At 58.7% G+C, this 18,750-nt stretch overlaps 1 long non-coding RNA gene across 1 annotated transcript; it reads left to right on the top strand.

The window, feature by feature from the left end:
• The first annotated feature begins 9,877 nt into the window (after positions 1-9,877).
• LOC117002720 lies at positions 9,878-14,475 on the top strand. Its single transcript, XR_004419354.1, has 3 exons — positions 9,878-12,112; positions 12,911-13,066; positions 14,213-14,475. It is a non-coding gene; the product is annotated as an uncharacterized LOC117002720 (long non-coding RNA).
• The last annotated feature ends 4,275 nt before the right edge of the window (positions 14,476-18,750 follow it).

Raw genomic sequence — 18,750 nt, 5'->3', positions numbered from 1 at the left:
GTAAAGGACAAAACTCTCACTTACCCAGCTCTGCCTCCTCCTCTCTTCCCCGCGGCCCCAAGGCCAGGGGGCAGCTGCCCCACAGCTCAGTGGGTGCCCCGAGCCCCCGTGGCCAAGGAGGGACTGGCGGCTGCCCTGGCCGGGAGCGGGAGGCGGCCACAGCGCCAGCTCTGGCAGCCGCTTGGTCGCACTAACTCGAACCAGGTTTCTGGAGAAAGGCTGGATGGAAACGCTTCTCCCACTCCAGCCCAGGCCCTTCTTAAAGACATAGCTACACATCCCTGCTGCGGGTGCTGAAATCGTAGCGTCTGAGCGGGAACAGAGCATCCTGCCAGCTGGCGACTTTCGGCGGGTCTGCGAGCCACAGCAAGGGATGCAATGGGTGGCTCCCCTGGAGAGATGGTGGCATCCAGCACCTCTGCTCAACTGTGCCAGCCTGCGTGGGTGCTGTGGGCAGCTGCCAGCTGACCCTCCTGCAATTCACAGGGATCAGGCAGCCAGGTGAAGGTTTCCTGGGGCTTGCAGGGAGGTGGCTGTCCCCACCCCCCTGCCCTTGGCTGGGGTCCCAGTGCGGCAGGAAGGAGCTGGTCCCACACAGGCAGCCCCTTGCAGGTGGCCTCGGCAGCCCATGCTCAGCCAGGACCACCCGGGAGCCGCTGGCTGCAGCTGTGGGGATGGGAACACCCTGGGAATGGCCAGAACCTTCTCCTGCTCAGGACCAGAGGGCACCCCGTGCTGGGCATGCAGTGGGGGATCTGCTCTCTCTGCTCACGGGACACAGCTCCGTGAGAGGCTCTGGGGATGGCAGTGACTGGATGGTGATGGCCGAGCCCTGTCCAGTGAAGACGTGCTGGCATTGGGCAGCCATGGCCACAGCAGCCAGCTGGGAGGGATGGAAAAGCACAGGAGTGAAATCCTGACACAGGGGAGGTGATCTCAGGGCTGACCCCACAGTAATGGAGACTTCCTCCCATTTCCACAGAGCACAGACCAAGCACAAGACGAGTCAGGAGTGTCCTTCCAGGAGCACTGACAGCACAGATCCTGCATCCTCAGCATGCCGGGACAGCCCATGTCTGCAACAGACACACGTGTGCGCACCCAGACATATGCAGAATCATACACGTTGTCACACTCACACATGTACAGAGTCACACACACGTGCCAGGGGGGGTTTGGCCTGCTGTCTCTGTCCTCCTGCCTGGCTCTGAGGACACTGAGTCAGGGTCCCAGCACTCAGCGGGGCCATGCTGCTCCACATGGGTGCAGCTGCCCATTCAGGATGCCAGGAAGGGAGGAAATGGTTGCTCACAGCCACTGTCTGGGGATTCCCTTGTTCTCTGGTCTTCTTTGATCTGCTGCCATTTATTAACTTCTACAGTAATGATCCTCTCCTGATCCCTGCACTGCCCACCACACTCAGCCTCCGCATGCCACGCAGCTCCATGCTGGCTCCTGAGGCTGTGCCCGGCTGCCAGGCACTGTGCTGTGCCAGGCTGGCAGCAGGGTCAGGCTCCAGCAGACACACAGGGGATGGTCACCCTGTGCTCCCCCAGAGCCATATGCCTGCCACTGCCCGAGGTACCAGCCTGATTCCCTGCCAAACATCCCAGTGCCAAGGTGGGTGGGCAGGGGAGAGCAGGAGGAGGATGGCAGAGCCTGCTGGCACGGCTGAGGAGCAGATTCTCCTTGCCAGGATTCTTGGCCTGTTGGGTACTGTGCCAGCTCTGGATCAATGCAGGCTCTGTGCTGTCAGCTGGTGGCTCCCGTGCATGCACAGGGACTGGCGTGTGGCCGGCCCTGTGCCAGCACCTGCAGGGCAATGGGCACGGCCAGCGGGCACGGCACTGGGCATCCGGGCAGCACAGACCAGCCTGGGAGCTGGATACACGTCCCCAAGGGACTGCTGGGCTCCAAAGCAGCCAGGTGGGTCCGTAGTGAGTTGCTGTGTCCCTCCCCAAGGGTCCCCTGCTCTCCAGAGCAGGGTGCCTTGCTGCATGGCTATCCTGCACAGGAGCCACCCTGCCCTCCCAGCTCTGCCTCCCTGGGGCACCACAGAGCTCTTGCAGCTGGAGAAGCGGCTGCCAAGGAACGGTCCATGCTTGCTTCCTCACGGAGGTGAGTGCATCCCACACACTGCTCTAGGATGATGCAAACTCCAAGGAAACACATAATTGAAGCCCATCCATGTTCCTGGCCCATATTCCCAGCCAAAGGGGGCTGTCAGTGCTGCCTAAGAGGAACCAGGAACACTGGTACTCATGGAGTTCCTTCCAAGGCTCTGCAGGGATGGGCCTAGGCAGGAGGATCCAGGAACACCAGGGTGTGTGAGGCTGTGAGGGGACAGCGGTAGCTGCACATCCTTGTGCTTGCATGCACTTCTTACAGGTCGTGGGGGTCCCAAGGACCTGCTCTCCCCAGGGACTTACTGCACCTGAGGGTCACAGCCCAGCTTCTGAGCAAGGGCTACCAGCTCAGCTCTCATGTGAATCCTTCCAAAACACCACCCAGGGGTGAAAACACCTTTTTTGGAACGAGCGTTTGGAATCATCCAAGCAGGAATCTCAGCCCTGACAGAACCCCAGCAGGGTGGGAGGGAGGTTGCAGCAGTGAGCTGGAGATGCCATCCCCAACATCAGCTCTCAGGATGTCCCACATGGCCCCCCAGCATGGCCAATCTGTGCAGGAACCCCACACCCACAGGCAGGGGACCCGTGACCACGGAGGCTGGGAAAGCCCAGACGGGGCTGTCCTTGCCTTGCAGGAATGTCAGCAGTGTGGGGAGCAGCGTTGGGGTGTCCTGGCCCTCAGGCTGCCTGCAGCACGCATTTCCAGGGAGGGAGTGGCCATCAGTGCGGAGGATCGCTTCCAGCCAGAGTGGGGCCGCTGGGAGCCGGGTGTTATCCATCCATCCCTGCTCCTCTGGCTGAGCCGTCAGACGGTTCCTGTTAAGGGGGGGGGTGTGGTTCCTCTCCCCCTTGTCCGGCAGCCAAGCCAGGATCCAGCCTTGGTCACCATCCCAACTCTCACCCACACCTGCAGCCGGGGAGATGTGCTCACCCCTCCGACATTGCCATCACCACCACGGCTCGGGGAAATCAGGCACAGAAAATGTTTGGAGGTCTGGGAAGGCTTTGGGAGCTGCTCTGCCCTCAGAGGAGGCTGCAGTGGGTTTTGGCTAGGATGAGCAGTGCTGGGCTCCTGAGGGGGCCCCCACAAGCCCCTTTGGCACTGCTGTGAGGCTTGGGCACTTCTGTGGGGCAAGTAGCCCTCACCTCACACTGGCCACAGCCTGTCCTGGTGGCTAAGAAGTCTCCATTTCACAGTGCCATTTCACAGTGGTGGTTGTGGCCATGGGAAGAGAGCACCAGGCTGAGCTGAGACCATGTCCCACTCCAAATTAACCCTTCTTGTGCCCTGAATTTGGGACATCTCCTTCCCATGGCACTGCAGTGAGAGCCCTGCACAATTCCTCGCACTTTGTTCCAGCTTGAAGGGCGCTGACCCCATGGACAGGGCTCTGTGACAATGACAGCTGTGGGGTCAGAGCAGTGGGGCTCAGGAAGGTTCACATGGGTGAGCCTTTGTGTGCTGCTGCCAGCACAGCCTGGGGTTCCTTCCAGAGAAATGTCCTGCAGCTCTTCAGGGACCTTGTACAGCCCCATCCTCTGCTCCACTGAGATTTATTTCTGGAGCTGAAGGGTCCTGAGGAGCAGACTGAGCCACACTGGCATGTGCAGGGGTGCCGGTGGGGCAGGGGCCTGGTCCGTGCTCTGCTCTGGCTGCAGTGGTACCCCGTGCCCAGCCCTGGAGTCCTTGGCTGGCTGCACCAAGGGATGAAGGATGAGGGATGCTCCCAGCTCCCTTGTTCCCTGTTCCCAGCTCCCAGCTCCCAGCTCCAGTGACAGCTGTGCACCCCGCCACTCCCATCTCTGCTGGTGAATAAGCCCTTGGCTGCCGTCCCCTGCTGGAAGCAGCCATGCTGCCTCGTCCAACAAGTGTTTCCCCAGCCTTTGCTGTATGATTTCCTCATCTGGAAGGAGCACTGCTCCACTGGCATCTCCCCTTCCTGAGGAGGCTGAGGCAGCTCCCTCAGCTCACAGTCTCTGCAAACACCCATGGACACATCCTGCTGCTCAGTGCTGACCTGAACTCCCCAGCCACGGGAGGAGGAGAACCACAGCTGTCAAATCTTTCTAAACCTGTCTGGTAGGAACCAAAACCAGGCAAAGGCTTGTGACGCAGCTGAGGGTGCCCAAATCCGGGAGCTGGCACAAGGACCATGCTTGGGAAGGGCAAACCCCCACAGGCCATGGGAGCTGGAGTCAGGTCACCTGTGAGGGCTGAACAGACACCCCCATGCCCTACCTGCACTGCAGCTGGCCTTTGGTCACACCTGGAACATTTCTGCTTCCTGAGAACTGTCTGGTCCCCGTCTTGTGGCCTCAGAGGAGCTGGAGGATGGAACTAATCCCACCCAGGGTGGCGCTGGGTCTACAACAAGGATGTGCTGTGGCTGGTGCTGAGCAGGTGTTGTCTCCAGCCCTGCCCAGGAGGCACCTGCTGGATCTCTAGCCTGACCCATCCCTGGCTGGACCATGCCAAGCTGGCCAGACAGGCTGTGACATGTCACCTGGACTCATGCTGGCTGAGCAGAGGCTGTGCCAGGGCACGACTGCTCCTGCATAAGCTCCCCCTGGAGCACCTTCCATGGGCTTCCATTCGATTTTAAGTGGGGAAATGGGATTTTTGCCATTGGATCCTCTTCAAGAAATGAAAACGGAGGAGAAAACAAACCCCAACCCCAGTGTGGGACATTGTTTATTGTTTGCTCCTCACTCCTGGGTCCCTGCTGTGCTGCAGCTCAGTAGGAAGTGTCCTCTCAACCGTGGGCAGCCACCACTGTCCCACAGCTCCAGGGGCTCACAAGGAGCTCCCATCTCACCAAGACATGATCTGGTCCCCCACCACGGGCTGATGCTGGAGCTCTCAGCAGAGCAGACTGCTGCTGAAGGATCAGAATTTTGTGCTTTACCCAGGTAAATTCAGTCACTGGGAGCTCTGGCATTCCACGAGTTTCTGGGAGATGGATGTGGAGCAGCTGGGTGGGTGAATGGGCTGTGCTCCCTTAGGATGCAGGGGGAAATGAACCTCGGAAGCCCCTGTGCCACTGAGCAGCAAGGAAGGTAAGCTTGGCTCTGTTCACACTGCCCCAGCCCTTCCCACGAGATAAATCACAGCATTTTCATCACCACACACCTCTAACCCTATCTCCGAGCCATCCCAGCACATCCACATCCGTGCATATTCACTGCTCTAATGAGGAACTGTACACTGGAGGACAATTTGCTGCTGTCTCACACACACCTGCAGCTACCTGTGCATGGAATCAGCTGAAAACACAGCGGGGGCTACACGGAGGCACGCTCCACCGGCCCATAGCAGCTGCAGGGGTCGCCCGAAAACCCCCGAAAATCCCACAAAAAATCCCACAAAAAATCCCCCACAGCATCACTCTGCCGATCTCTGCCCCCTACGCCATCTCTTCCACGGCGTCCTGCACTGTCCCCCCACAATAACCCCCTGCCACCTCGGTGGCACACAGACAGTGCTCCTGTGGCCACCTGGAGCAGTCCCAGGCGCTGGCCAGACACGGGCACTGAGGCACCATCTGGTACCGGCACGGGTAGCTCCTCCTCCAGCAGAGGCTCCAGCACGTTCAGCACTGCTGCTGCCAGCTTCGGCATACGCTGGTGCCGTGCCCGGGTCAGCTTGGGTGACGATGGAACCTCGTTGTCCCCTCATTGTCCCTGCTCGATGCGCGGGACAGGGGGAGCCGCTTCTCAGTCTGGTGTCGGGTCCGCAGCGCTGTCAGGAACGGAGCAGCCCCAGGCTCAGGCTGGGTGCTCCGCTCGCTCCCGGCATTCAGGACACAGGCTGGGAGGATCTGGCGGTCATTTCCCATGGCTCCAGGCAGATGGAGCAGCAAGGGAGCTCTTGCGAGGGGATTTGCCGAGAGCAGAGGCACACGCTCTGCCGAGGGCCTGGGAAACGCGCGGCGATCGCGGGGAACGCGCTGGAGCAGCCCTGCCCTCCCCGCCCTGCAAAGCTTCTAAAATAAACTTCTATAAACAACTCCAAAAAGAGCTCATTTTAAGATCCCCCGAAACGACGCTGCCTGTTCCTGACCGAGCACAGCAGCCTGTGCCAGACCGAAATATTTGGAATGGGAAGTGGAAGAAGTCCAAGGGAACCCAAACCCCGCTGGCTGCCAGGACGAGCTGACAGGATGCCCCAGATACCCAACACCCGAGTGAAAACTGCCCCACGCGGGACAGCACAGCCCCCTCGGTCCCCTGCCCCAGGGTGAGGCGAACGAAGCACCTGAGGCAGGGACAGAGTGTGAGTGGCCAGGAGCAGCCCTGACAGCCCGGTGTCCCCACAGCCCCTCGTAACTGCATACACAGTGTGAGGGGTGCTTGGCTGGCAGCCTGGAAAATGCCCACTGTGAGCAGGGAAAGGAAGCACGGGCGGAGGGAAAGGGTGCAGGGCTGTCCTGGCCTCGCCCCAGCGCCCTGGCCACCACCAGCATCACCCGGTGCGGCGCCCTGGCCACTGCCACTACGGGCCTTGGTGAGGCATTGCCCCCCATGCCCCGCTCAACCTTCGTTGCTAACGGAGCGGGGGTGATGAGCCCCGAAAGTCGGAGCCGGTGCGGGCCACCCGCCCGGGGAGGGGACAGAGGGTGACAACGTCGGAGGAGCAGCAGCGCAGCGCCCCGGCACTGGGGCAGGGAGTGGAGCCCTAGGGAGCGGGAGGCGGCCCCGGCAGTGGCTCTGGGGCCCGCAGGTGTCCCCGTCCCCCCGTGGCTGTCTGTCTGTCTATCCCCCCGTGTCTGTCTGTCTGTCCCCCTGTGTCTGTCTGTCCCCCCGTGACTGGCTGTCCCCCCGTGTCTGTCTGTCCCCTTACCTGCGGCGGCGCGGAGCGGGCGGCCCCGCAGCAACGACTGCAGGCGGGCGGCGCGGCGGTGCAGGCGGGCGGCGCGGCGGGCCAGAGCCCGCAGGTGGCCCTCGATGTCCCCCAGGAGAGCCACCGAGTGGCCGCAGAGCTCCGCCAGCTGCCGCAGCAGGGCGAAGGCCGCCAGGCTGCAAGTGTCCCGCAGGTCGGTGAGCGGCCCCGCCGGCCGGACGCGCACCGCCACGCTCCGCCGGTAGAACGGCATGGGGCGGCTCGGCTCGGCGCTGATAGGCTCGGCGCGGATAGGCTCTGGTTGCCCCGCTCCTGTTGCCCCCCGGCCCGGTTCGGTTCAGCCCAGGCAGGCTCTGTTACCCCCGTCGAGCCCCGCGGCTGCGAGGGCTGTGGTCCGGCCGCAGTGCCGGGGCTCGGAGCCGGGCTGTGGGAGGAGGAGGAGGAGGAGGAAGGGGAGGGAGGGGCGGCCCCGCTCGGGGATGCTCGGGCCGGCGGCGGGGCACGGAGGCAGGAGCTGCGGGGACGCTGCGGGCTGGCTGCCGGCGCTGCTCGGGCCGGGGCACGGGGAACCCTGCCGGTGCCGGCTGTGTCCTCCCGGTGCCGTGCCCAGGGACACGGGCACCGCAGCCGGTGCCGGCTGTTCCCTCCCGGTGCCGTGCTCGGGGGCACGGGCACCCTCCGGTACCGGCAATTCCCCGCTGCGTTCCCGTTCCCGAGGGCACGGGCCCCTCCAGCTCTGTCTCCAGTTGCAGCCGTCCCTGCTGTGCTGGCACCAGGGCCCGTGGGGCCTCCCCGGGCTCCAGGATTTCGGTGGCCCCCGAGCAGGGCATCCCCAGCAGCCCCCGCAGCCCAGGCCGTTAATCCCTCATTTCTCCCCCATTTCCCGTGCTGTTCCTGCTCCAGCAGCTGCTGCCTCCCCGTCTTCCCCGCTCCAGCTCCCGCTAAAGCCGATATTTGGGTGGCCCCGGGCTGGCATTAGGGAGCAGTGGGGATGTCCTGGCTGCCCAGCCCCGGGAGATCCAGGATCCTGGCAGCAGCGAGGGCAGCAGCAAAAGCTGAGAGAAGAGTGGGACAGAGCAGAACTAGAATTACTACTGGGAATATCCTGTGATACCGTTTCTCCCTGCATGGCAAACCTTGCTGGACTCCTGAGCTATTCCTGCTCTGCTTGGGTTTGTGTAAATGTTTGTGCATCCAAACCCAGCTCCATGGGGCTGCTACCACTGAGAACTATCTCTTTCCCTTTCCCCTTCCCCCTTTCAGCTTTGTGGGGTGCCCTGCTCTCTGTGCAGGGAGCTGGACCACGTCTCCCGCAGGAGTTTTGGAGCTCTCCCAGGCGGTCACTCCCTGGGCTGTAGTGGTCGGAGGTGGAACTGAGGCAGAAGGAGCTGGGGAGTGCTGGTCCCTTGGCTCTGTGCCCAGCACAGATGGGGAAACTGAGGCACAGTGACACACCCCGCTAGGACGTGGGGAGGGTGAAGTCAGCCCGCTTCTCTCGGCTTGTGCAGCCACAGTCATGAATCATAGTCGGGGTGACGGAAGCATCTGGAGCCCATCAGGGCTCTGCTCACGCCCCGTTCCCAGCCCTGAGCTCTCCTCCTGACAGCCCAGAAGGAGCACACGGACAGCGCTCCTGTTTCTCTGGTTTCTTCAACACAGATCTGTGTGTCCTGAAATTCAAATATGAAGTCTAAACTGTCCTCCCCAGCAGCCACAGCACCCACTTGGGCACCGTCCTGCTGGTCAGGGCAAGGGCAAGCAACCCTGCTGAAGTGGAAATTTATTCATTTTTTTGTCCATTCTTCAGGTGGTTTTCCCTTGCTCTGCCTCATGATGCAGGTCTGTAGTGGCAGCAGTGCCCAGGTCTCGAGGCTGGCTTAGCGAGGAGGATTTTAAGCCAGGTAAGAGCCAAGGGCTTTTCCTTTTGCTTTCTGTGTGGCTTTGCCTCGTTTCCAAACCTTTTTCTGTAGCTGGAGAGGTGTGAACACCTTGCCATTGAGTGTGAGCCGAGATCCGGACTCAGGAGCCAAGGGATTCATAAAACCATCACGCAGTGCCACAACCAATAAATGACAAAAATCTGGTCGCTTAGCAACTTAAACTGGCTTTTTTTTTTTTTTTTTCCCCTAAATGGATTGTGTTTTCTCGGGGTCTTCTGTCAAATATTTAACGTGAGAAAATTACAAGGGCCCTTTCCATGTGGAGTGAAGCGCACCATGAGGTCACCGCATCGTTCTGGGGATCAACACTGGGGCTGGCCAGTCTGCGAGGGCTGGGCACGAGGAGCCACGGCCGGGATGGCCCCAGGGAGAAATCCCCGGAGGAGCAGTGCCACAGCATTGTTTTTTCTCTCGGCGGGGTCGGAGCCCTGGGCGTGGGCAGGGCCGGGGGCTGCTCGGGGATGCATTTGCGGTGCCGGGTGTGTGGAGCCCGGGCGGGGAGCGGCGGGCTCGGCATCCCGTGGGAAGCAGCCGGGGCAGGAGCCAGGCCAGCTCTGCAAACACTGATCACAACCAGATGTCCCCGGCACTGCCTTCCCTGCTCTGCTCCGCCCCGAACCGGGGGACACAGCGTGCCCGGAGGGGACACTTCGGGGGACTCTGGGGGCTCTGGCTCAGTCGCACTGGGAAGAGGGGTCAGGGGATGGTGGTGCCCAGACCCTGCAGGGGTCAGCAGGTCCTGACCTGCTCCCCAGTTTGTCCGGGGGACTCCCCCGCCTATGCCTTGTGTTTTCTCTCTCAACATCTGGTGATGGAGTGCGAATCATCGGCTCTCCAACAACTCCTGTCCCGTGTTGCATCCCTGGGTGCTGCTAAATCCAGAGCAGCGTCACTGGTTGGACCAGCCCCAAGGAGCTCGGTGTCCAACAGCCAAATAAATTCTCTGGTTTGCAGAACTGCTTCTCGCTGCTCCAGGAGCTCCGGCGCCAGGGCAGCGCGCAGCCGGAGCCCCGAGCCGTGCAGGTAGCCAAGCGTGGCTCCTCATGGCCAACTTTGCTGGGAGCTACTCCTGCTGCCTCTCACCGCCCAGCGGGTGCTGCTGGGCTGCTGGAGCTGCCCGTGCCCAGCGCCGGGACCCAGCCGCCTCCCGGTACCCACTGGAGGGTGCTCTCTGCCAAGGTTTGCGCCGTGGATGCTTCTCAGCAGCTCGAGGTGAGGAAAAAAACAAGGGAGCGGCTGGAGCTGGATCTGTGAGAGACAGCAGCGGCCCCTCCTGGGCACCAGGCAGGACCCCCACAAGCCCCAGGACCAGCTCCAGCCCTCCAGCCCTCACCCCCACGTGTTGGTTTTCCCAGCCAGGCTCTGCCGTGGGACAGTGGCTGCTCCTGTGCCCCAGCCCTGGGCAAACCCCTCCAGCCCCCTGCTACGGCCGTGCCCCTTCCGTGGCCTCAGAGCTCTGCCTTGGAACCCGGAGCCTCCTGGGCCACCCTTGGTGTGACTCTGGCGAGTTCCTTTCCTGCTCCAAAGCCTGTCAGCTGCTGCAGTCCCCCTGCTCTACCCCAGCCTTCCCAGTGGTGCCAGGCAGATCCAGCACGGACATCCAGGGCTCTGCTCACACACGATCTCCTGGCCCAGGACACTGGGACAGGACAGGGAACAGCCCCTGGATCAAGATTTTCTCCCCCACAATTCACTTTATTTCCCAAGCTACACACAGATTTTTCAGAAATATCCCCAGGCAGGCACATGGATCCAGCTCCCACCACCTCCCAGTCCCTGATAAAGATTAATTGGCACAGCCAATACCCCGAGGGTGTCTCTGCAGCCAGGTCTGGTCACTGATGCCATTTGCTACCAAAACGTGCTGCAGCATCCCCTGTGCTTGGCTCACACATAGTGCTAATCATTACAGCAGCTCCTTTTCCCTCCCAGTTCACCCCCTCCCACCCTGGCAGTCCCCCAGTGTAGTCCAGGGGCTGGGCTTTGTGCTCCTGAAATGCAGGTGCTGAATAACTTGTTCATTTGAGGGAATGTTCAGCTACAAACTCGTCCTCCAGCTCCCTTGGCTGTTTGGAGATGCAATGGGAATTTGGGTTCAATTAACTTCCCTCTGTGTCATCTGTGGGCTGGGCTGCACTGTCCAGCCCTTCATCCTTTCCAGATTGCTGTGGAAAATATTAGTGTGCACAGTGGTGAGATCCACGGTGAAAGTGTTCATGAAAAAATGAATATCAAGCCTCTCAGTTTTCTGTTCATGTAATTTTTTCCATACAGACACCGCTCCCCTGGCTCTTACCTGCCTGCAGTCCTGCAGTCCCCTGGCCACCCCAACCATCCACAGCTCCTGCTGGGAGCAGGAGCAGGACCTGGGATGTTTTGGAGACACTGACAATTTTCCATCACGGAATCCATGTCATCCCATCTGTGCTCCATTAGCCTATTTTTAATCACAATTTGAAGGCATTTTCCAGGAACAAACACAGACTCGCTGGCCTGTGACTCCTTCAAACCCTGGTGATGTTTTGGTTCCAGGTGTGTGGGTTGCTGCCAGGTAGAGCAGAGGCTGCAGCAGCAGGATGAATGTTCATGGAATCATGGGTTTGGGTTGGAAGGAGCATTAAAGGCCATCTCAATTCCATAGGGCCCTGGGGGGGATGGTCAGTACATTAAAATAAATAGTGTTGCTTTTTGGTATCACAACAGATATTTCTAGAACAGAAATTGGTATCCAGCACCAACACAGAACATGGAAGGAAGGGTTTGCGTCCATGCTCAGCCCTGGGTGGCTCTGGTGAGCTCCTGTGTGAGGATGTTCCTGTCACCTCCCCTGGTGTCCCTGCACGGTGCCTGGCAGTGCTGGGCACAGCTCTGGGCCCTCTCCTCTGGGTGTCACTGTGCCATCGCTGCCGAGCTGCCGAGCAGCGCTGCCTGCCAGCGGATTTGGCTCAGCAGAGGGAAGGAAAATATTCCTCATGGCCTGACACACTGCCAGCACTGCTGACAACCAGGAGTCTGCATTTGGGTGCTGCTGCCCCTTGGCCTGTTCTTTTCCAGTTTGCTAAAACCCGGGACCTCGCTCTGGTTCTTTTCTCTGCCTCTGCTCAGGCTCCTCCTGGGCGGCTGCTGGGGCTCCGAGGGGCTGTGGGAACTCCCGGAAGTGCAGAGCTGGTGGAAGCAGGCACGGAGGAGAGGACCTGCCACGGGTACATGTTTATTTATGATGCCCTTTCATCCCTGCTCTGACGCATTCAGCTGTTCTGAGCCTCCCACACCTCCAAAAGTCACTTGTTCCAGTTTCTCTTCAGGTGAAACTCCACTTTTGGGCTAAAAAGCTCTTTTTGGAGGAAGAACTCATCCAGCAAACCCACCTCAAACTTCTCACTGCTCAGGGCCCTTCTTCCTGCCTCAAGACACAACCACCCAACCCCAAAATGCTGGGGGTGCAGGCAGCCTGTGCCCACTCATTTGAGCCCAAAGCCTGTCCCAGGCTGGGTGGGAAGGGCAGGAGCTGTTCCCACCGAGCCCAGGGCAGAGCAGCAGCTCCGGTGGGGATGGAGAGGGAGCAGGGCCATGGCAGGGAATGGGCGGAGCTGTGATTTTTTTCTGTCGGGAAATCAATAAATCAGCGAGTCTGGCACTTTTCTGGCATCTCACCCCACTCAGACATCCAGGCAGTGAAGGGAGCTGGGGGATCTGTGGTGCAACTGGAGTCAGAATCCAGAAAATACCTAAAAATAGCAAGCAGATGATCCCTGACCTCATTAGTCATCTCCTCCCCAGAAGTACAGACGAGAGCAGCCTGGACTGCAGCTGAGCCTTGCTCGTTCCCCGAGGGAGCTCTGCCGAGCAGTCGGATGTGCCGGCAGCAGCCCAGCAGTGCCATTCCATCCCTGGTGGCGAACGTGGGGTGGGATGTGGGGTGGAAACGCCTCTGTTTCCTTTTACAAACAAATCCACCCGAGACAAAAGTTGAATTTTTAATTTCTCCTTTTATCTCGCAGCAGTTCTGACGTTTATGTCCCAGCATTTCCGGCCATTTCAAACTCAGCGCTCCAGCTGCAAACAACCAGAAGAGGCATTCGATGCTGTAACTTGTGACGCTTTCATTCCCCGTCCCCTGTTAGCATGAGCTGGGCACCGTTTCAGAATTAGCAATGGTAATTGGTACCTGAGCCCAGGATAACTGCTCCTGGGCTGGCTCCTGTCAGCGCCGGTGACAGCTCTGTCACTCACCGGGTGATTTATGCAGGCTCGGGGCTCTCAGGGATGCTTTTTGGTGCTCCCGTTGCAAACTGCTTTCATTGTTTCCTCGCTGCCTCTCATGCTCGTTCACGAGTTGCTGCTCATGGTTATCACGGTTTATTTGTCAGAGCATGGCAAGGTGAGCGCTGCGCTTGTCACACAGACACGGCGGTGGGACACCCCGGACCTGTGCATGGATTCAGCGCGGGGACCGTGCCCCATCGCCCGCAGGGAGCGGAGCTGTGCCCTGGGGCTCACCTGGCATCGCTGCAGGACCCGCAGCCAGCCCGGGGTGTGCGCTGTGCCAGCAGAACTGCCCCGGCCCTGCGGGGCTGGAACCAGGAGCTGCTGCAGGGGAGGGTGGGGAGCTGCGGAGCTTTGCCCGAGGGATGGCTGCTCCCCACGGAGAAGGCTCCTGTTCCAAGCACAGCCCGGTGCTGGGGTCGCCTCGCAGGCACCTGTGGCCACGGTGCGTCCCAGCTCCATCGGGACATGGGGAGGAGCCCGAGATGGCTCTGCAAGCAGCAGGAGGCACAGGGAGAGCATTCACCAGTGTTTGCATACAGCCAAAATCGAAATAAAAGGCCCTTTGTCCTCCTTCTCATTAGTGTGTGTCTCCCCACGCGGGGGAGGTAATTACCCATCTCTGCCCGCTGTTGTGTGCTCTCCACGCTGCCTCGGGTGCGTGCCCCAACGCCTTGTGTGCAGAGTCAATTGATGCTTCTCACTCCTCATCCCTGAAAGGGCTCTGTGTTCCCTGGGCTCCATGCGCTTGGGCTTTGTCTGCCTTTGTTTTGCTTTTTGTTTCCCTACTTGGTGCCCAGTTAATAAATCAAATAGGCTCAATTTTGCCTTTAGGGCGGGAATATTTCCCACATGGGAGAAGCAGCTCGGGCTCTCCAGGCTGTGCCTGTGCTCCCGTGCAGGGATGCTCACAGTGCAGAGCCAGTGCGGGAGCTCTGCACTCCCAGCTCCAGGATGCCACCCATGGCATGTGGCCACCTCTTCAGGAAAAGTAGATTCGAGGCTGTGAAAGTGAAATCTCTGTTGTCTCCCACCAGATGTTTCCTAAGGGAGTCCAAATTCCCGTGGCCCAAAGAGAAGGAGGTGATGTTCTGAAGCAGCATCTCATGGTGGCTGAGGAAGGAATGACCATGTCCGTGCCAGGTTTTAGTTCAGGGGGCAAATTGTGTGCTCAGCTCCTGGGCAGGGTCTGAACTGTGTGTCCCACCCCACAGGGTGTCCCTGGGTGGGATGGGATGGGATGTCCCTGAGTGGGAAGGGATGTCCCCGGATGGGATGGGATGTCCCCAGATAGGATGGGACGTCCCTGGATGGGATGGGATGTCCCTGGGTGGGATGAGATGTCTCTGGGTGGGATGGGATGTCCCTGTGTGGGATGAGATGTCCCTGGATGGGATGGGATGTCTCTGGGTGGGATGGGATGTCCCTGGATGGGATGGGATGTCCCTGGATAGGATGGGATGTCTCTGGGTGGGATGGGATGTCCCTGGATGGGATGGGATGTCTCTGGGTGGAATGGGATGTCCCTGAGGGAGAAGGGATGCCCTGAGAGAGATGGCATTCCTGCATGTTGTTTTGACAGCCCTGGTGGTTTCCCATTTACCCTTGAGCACTTAAAACCCATCTCCTGCCTCCTGGAAATGATTCATTGGGAAGATGTTGTTGAATTAAGACTATTCATGTCCCTCCTGAAAATCGGGCTGGCAATAAAGTTATATAATAGTGTTTATGCTGATACTAAATTAATTACCTGCCGTTTTCATGCCTGTTAATGATTTTTTTTGTGAGGCTCTTCGTTGTTGTAATGGGGGACCAGTGGGTGATGGACCTCCCTTCTTTATGAGTGCAATTAAAAAGGCAGCAATCAGGGCATTTATGCAGAAACAACAGCCAGGATCCAAACCTTAGGTGGGGTGTGTGATCCACACTGTTTGTTAAATGTCACAGTCACAGTTCTGGGCTCCTGCCTGGGTTTACATCAGATTGTTGGAGTGAAATGTGATCTTTGATAGATCCTTGAGGGTTTTCCTCATAATGTCTTGGTTTCTCCTGTCTAAAGGGACTGATTTTAGGCTGGTATTTCACAGCTGAGATGTGAGGTGAGGTTTATTGTAAATAGGGGCTGTTCCCACTGGAGCTGGGGACATGCAGGACATTGTGTAGGATCTCTAAAGCCAGGTGAGGAGCAGCTGCACCCTGAGGAGGGGATGAGAGTCCCTGAGCTGAGCTCAGCCCCGCTCCAGGTGGGGCAGGAAGCACGGAAGTTGGTGTGGCATGGAGGGGTACATTCCACAGAATCAGGGAAAATCAGGGAAAATCAGGGAAAATCAGGGAAAACCGCTCCTCCCTCAGAGCTCATCAAGTGCAGCTGTTCGCCAAGGCCACCATAACCCACGTCCCTAAGTGTCACATCCACACACCCTAAGTGTGTTGAGGGCTGTCCCTTGGCTCTGTGCCTTCTGGGCCAGCTCTCAGTAGGGTGTGTGGGGCTGCTCTGAACCTCCTGTTCTCCTGGAGCCTCTGCAGAGCTCCCTGCGCTCACACACAGCTCTGTCCAGCTTCAAACAAAAGATCAGAACAGGCTTCAGAAGAACTTGGCACATTGGCTCTGAAAAAGGAAATGGGTCCTCACAGAACTAAAGTTTCTGACTCTGTTATAACCACTTCTTAATATTCTAAAAATATTTTAAGGCATTTTCTGAACTTACACTGGGGAGTTGCTTTGGGAGGGGCTCTGTCATTGAGACCAACAGAGATCTGTGACTTCTTCTGGGGACAGGCTTGTGTTTGTGAGTTACAGCCTTTGGGAAGTGTCACCTGTCTCTAGTTCCAGCAGAAGATGTAACCCTTCCCCTCACAGCCCTACTGTGAGGAGCAAAGCCAGGGAGCATCAGCACTTGTCACACAGCCCAGGATTGTCACTCCTGTCACTTCACCTGCCTTTCTGCCATCGCCAACCACAGTTGTCCCTGATTTGTGTCCAGTGGTGTTTCAGCACTGCAGCAGGGCCAGGGCAGGGATGGAGCAGGGACAATGTGCCACTGCAGCAGGGGCCACGCCGTGGGGGCTCCCTGCATTTCCAGCCACCACTCACACAGGCAGGGAACAAACACCCCTGTGTCTGATGGGTGTTAAATATTCTCCAAGCCATGAGGCCCTGGTGTGCATCAGCACATGGCAGAGCTGCCTCAGCGCTGGCCACCGAGAGGGGATTCATTAATAAGACATTTTTATGTATGAAAGACATTGTGATCCCTGTGGCTGGCAGCAGTCTGGTGTTCTATAATTCTGGAAGGAATAGAAGGATCTGCTCGTTGGCACACTGCCCTGAAATGTTTATCAGCAAACATTTGTCCTTGTTTTCTTAAATAAAAAAATTGCATATTGCGTGTTGGAGTAACAGACTGCTGGAAAGGGGCCCTCTGGAAGGGAGTGGGCAGTGGAATCTCTGGCTGCAGAGATGCACTTCTCTACCTTTGATCAGAAATATGCACTGGTTTGGGGGAGAGCAGGGCTGGGAAGAGGAGAGGGGGATGGAGGAGGTTGGTAGCAGAGCCATCAGGAGCACTGAGAAGCAGAAATTGAGATGCTGGGGTGTGGAAGCACCAGGAGCCACTGGGGATGGCAATTAGGAATGTTCCTCCTAAAGGCAGGCTTGGGCTGGGCCCAGACCCAGAGGCAAAGCCAGAGCACATTACAGATGTGATCAGAAGGAGCCTTTGCTGCAGTAATGGGAGGGTGGCACCGAGGGTCAGCATCACACAGGGATTCCTCCTCCAGAGGGCAAATGGTGCAGGAAGATGCCCCAAACCAAAGGGCAAACTGTGGGCAGTGATGGCATCTGGGCACTAAGGGAGCAAATGTGGCAGAAAATTCCCCCAGTACATGTTTGACTTCTGAAATGTGTGAGAGGTGCTGCCCTGGGCTGCAGGAGCTGTGGGAGCAGCAGCACAGGCTCCCCCAGGATGGGGCCCCTGGGGTCACCTGCATGAGACCCTCCTCCATTCCCAGCTCCTTTGGGTGACAGCACTCCCCAAGTCCTCGCACTGCTGCCTGCAGGGAGAAAATTCTGTCAAACTGGAGGCGGGTTCAGCTCAGCTCAGCCTCTGTGGGCTTGGGGTGCAGCACAGGAAAGTTTCTTTAGATCCCTTCCTGAATGCCTGTATCCCCTTTAAATCACTGATGTCACATTGTGGGTCAGGAGGAGGAGTGATTCATGTCAGCACAGGGCTGGTACAGTAAGGCACAGGGGGATGGAGCAGCAGATGCTCCTCACAGAACCCTGCCCAGCACAGGGCCTAGGGAGGATGCACTTTAGCCATGGCCTGAATGGAGAACCAGCACTGGAGCCCAGCTTTGGAGGAATCCTGGGGAGACCAGCAGCTCCTGTCCCCAGCTGGTGGCAACTGGGCACCCTCTGCCTGCACCAATGCTGCCGCAGACACATCCCTGTCCTCTGCACCCAGGACATGCTGCCTCTCCAGGTCCATGTGCAAGGATTTCTATTCCCTTGCTTCCCCCTTGGAGGCAAGTGGAGTGGAGGCAAATTAGATCATGTGGAGCTAAATTGAGCATTAACTGTTCTCCCTTCAGAACTGCATCTGCAGCCTCTCCTGGGAAATCAAAACTATTTCAAAATGTGACTGGGATCACATCCTTCCCTTCCAGTGCTGGAGAGCTCTGGGCTTTCCTGAGGGGGCTCTGAGAGAAAGCTCCTGGTGAGAAGCAGGGTTTTGGGGACGGGCGAGGACAGAGATTGGCTGGGAAGGGGCTGGAGTGTCTCGAGCAGCTGCCCCTGCCCAGCTCTGCTCCCTCATCTCCCAGTGCTGCTGTGCCTTTGCTGCCTTCTGCACCCCAGCAGCTCCGGCTGGTGGGATCAGTCCCTGCAGTCTCTCTCACAACTCTCCCACTGCTGCTGCAGGGCTGGAAAAGCTGCTCAGAGTCTGGGCTGAGAGCGCCAAAGACTTTCCCAGCCCTGTGGAACTTTGTGTGGATTTTGTGCTGGGCCCCATCCCTGCCCTGCAGAAACCCCTGGCAGCAGGAGCAGCATGGGGCTTCCTGAGTGCTGGGGAGCCCGATCCTGGCTCTGGGCACTCCTGTCCTACAGTAACATCTGTGACTGGAGTGACCGAAGTGACTGGAGCTGCTCCCCACCAGCTGTGGCCAGCAGCTGTTTTCCATCACTGCCCTCCATATTTATACAGGTCAGCAGCCCCATGGTGAGCCACAGCCCATGGAGTAGTGAAGGACATTCTTCCTTGCTCTGAAGGCTCCTGAACCAGGGCTGGTGCAGCTCCTACCCCTCCTGGAGGAACCCAGCCCACCTGGCCAAGACCAAGCATTCTGGGACCGGGATTTCCTGGGCACAGCTTGGGTGTGATGATGGAAAGGTGCAGGAACTTCTTCCTGGCACCTCATGGCTGCTGTGGCACAAGGTGAGAAGTTCTGTCTGTAGGGAATGGTGCCTGCAGGAACAGCAGGGTAAAAGCTGGGAAAAGCTGAGAGCAGGGAATGGCTCCAGTGGTGAGGCTGGGCTGGGTAGCAGGAAGCCTCTGGCTACGCATACCAGAGTCAC

This window comes from Catharus ustulatus, chromosome 14 (genome assembly GCF_009819885.2).
Source record: "Catharus ustulatus isolate bCatUst1 chromosome 14, bCatUst1.pri.v2, whole genome shotgun sequence".
Classification (NCBI taxonomy): Eukaryota; Metazoa; Chordata; class Aves; order Passeriformes; family Turdidae; genus Catharus; species Catharus ustulatus.
The sequence above is the reverse complement of the archived record's forward strand: the minus strand, read 5'-3'. Positions and strand labels throughout refer to the sequence as shown.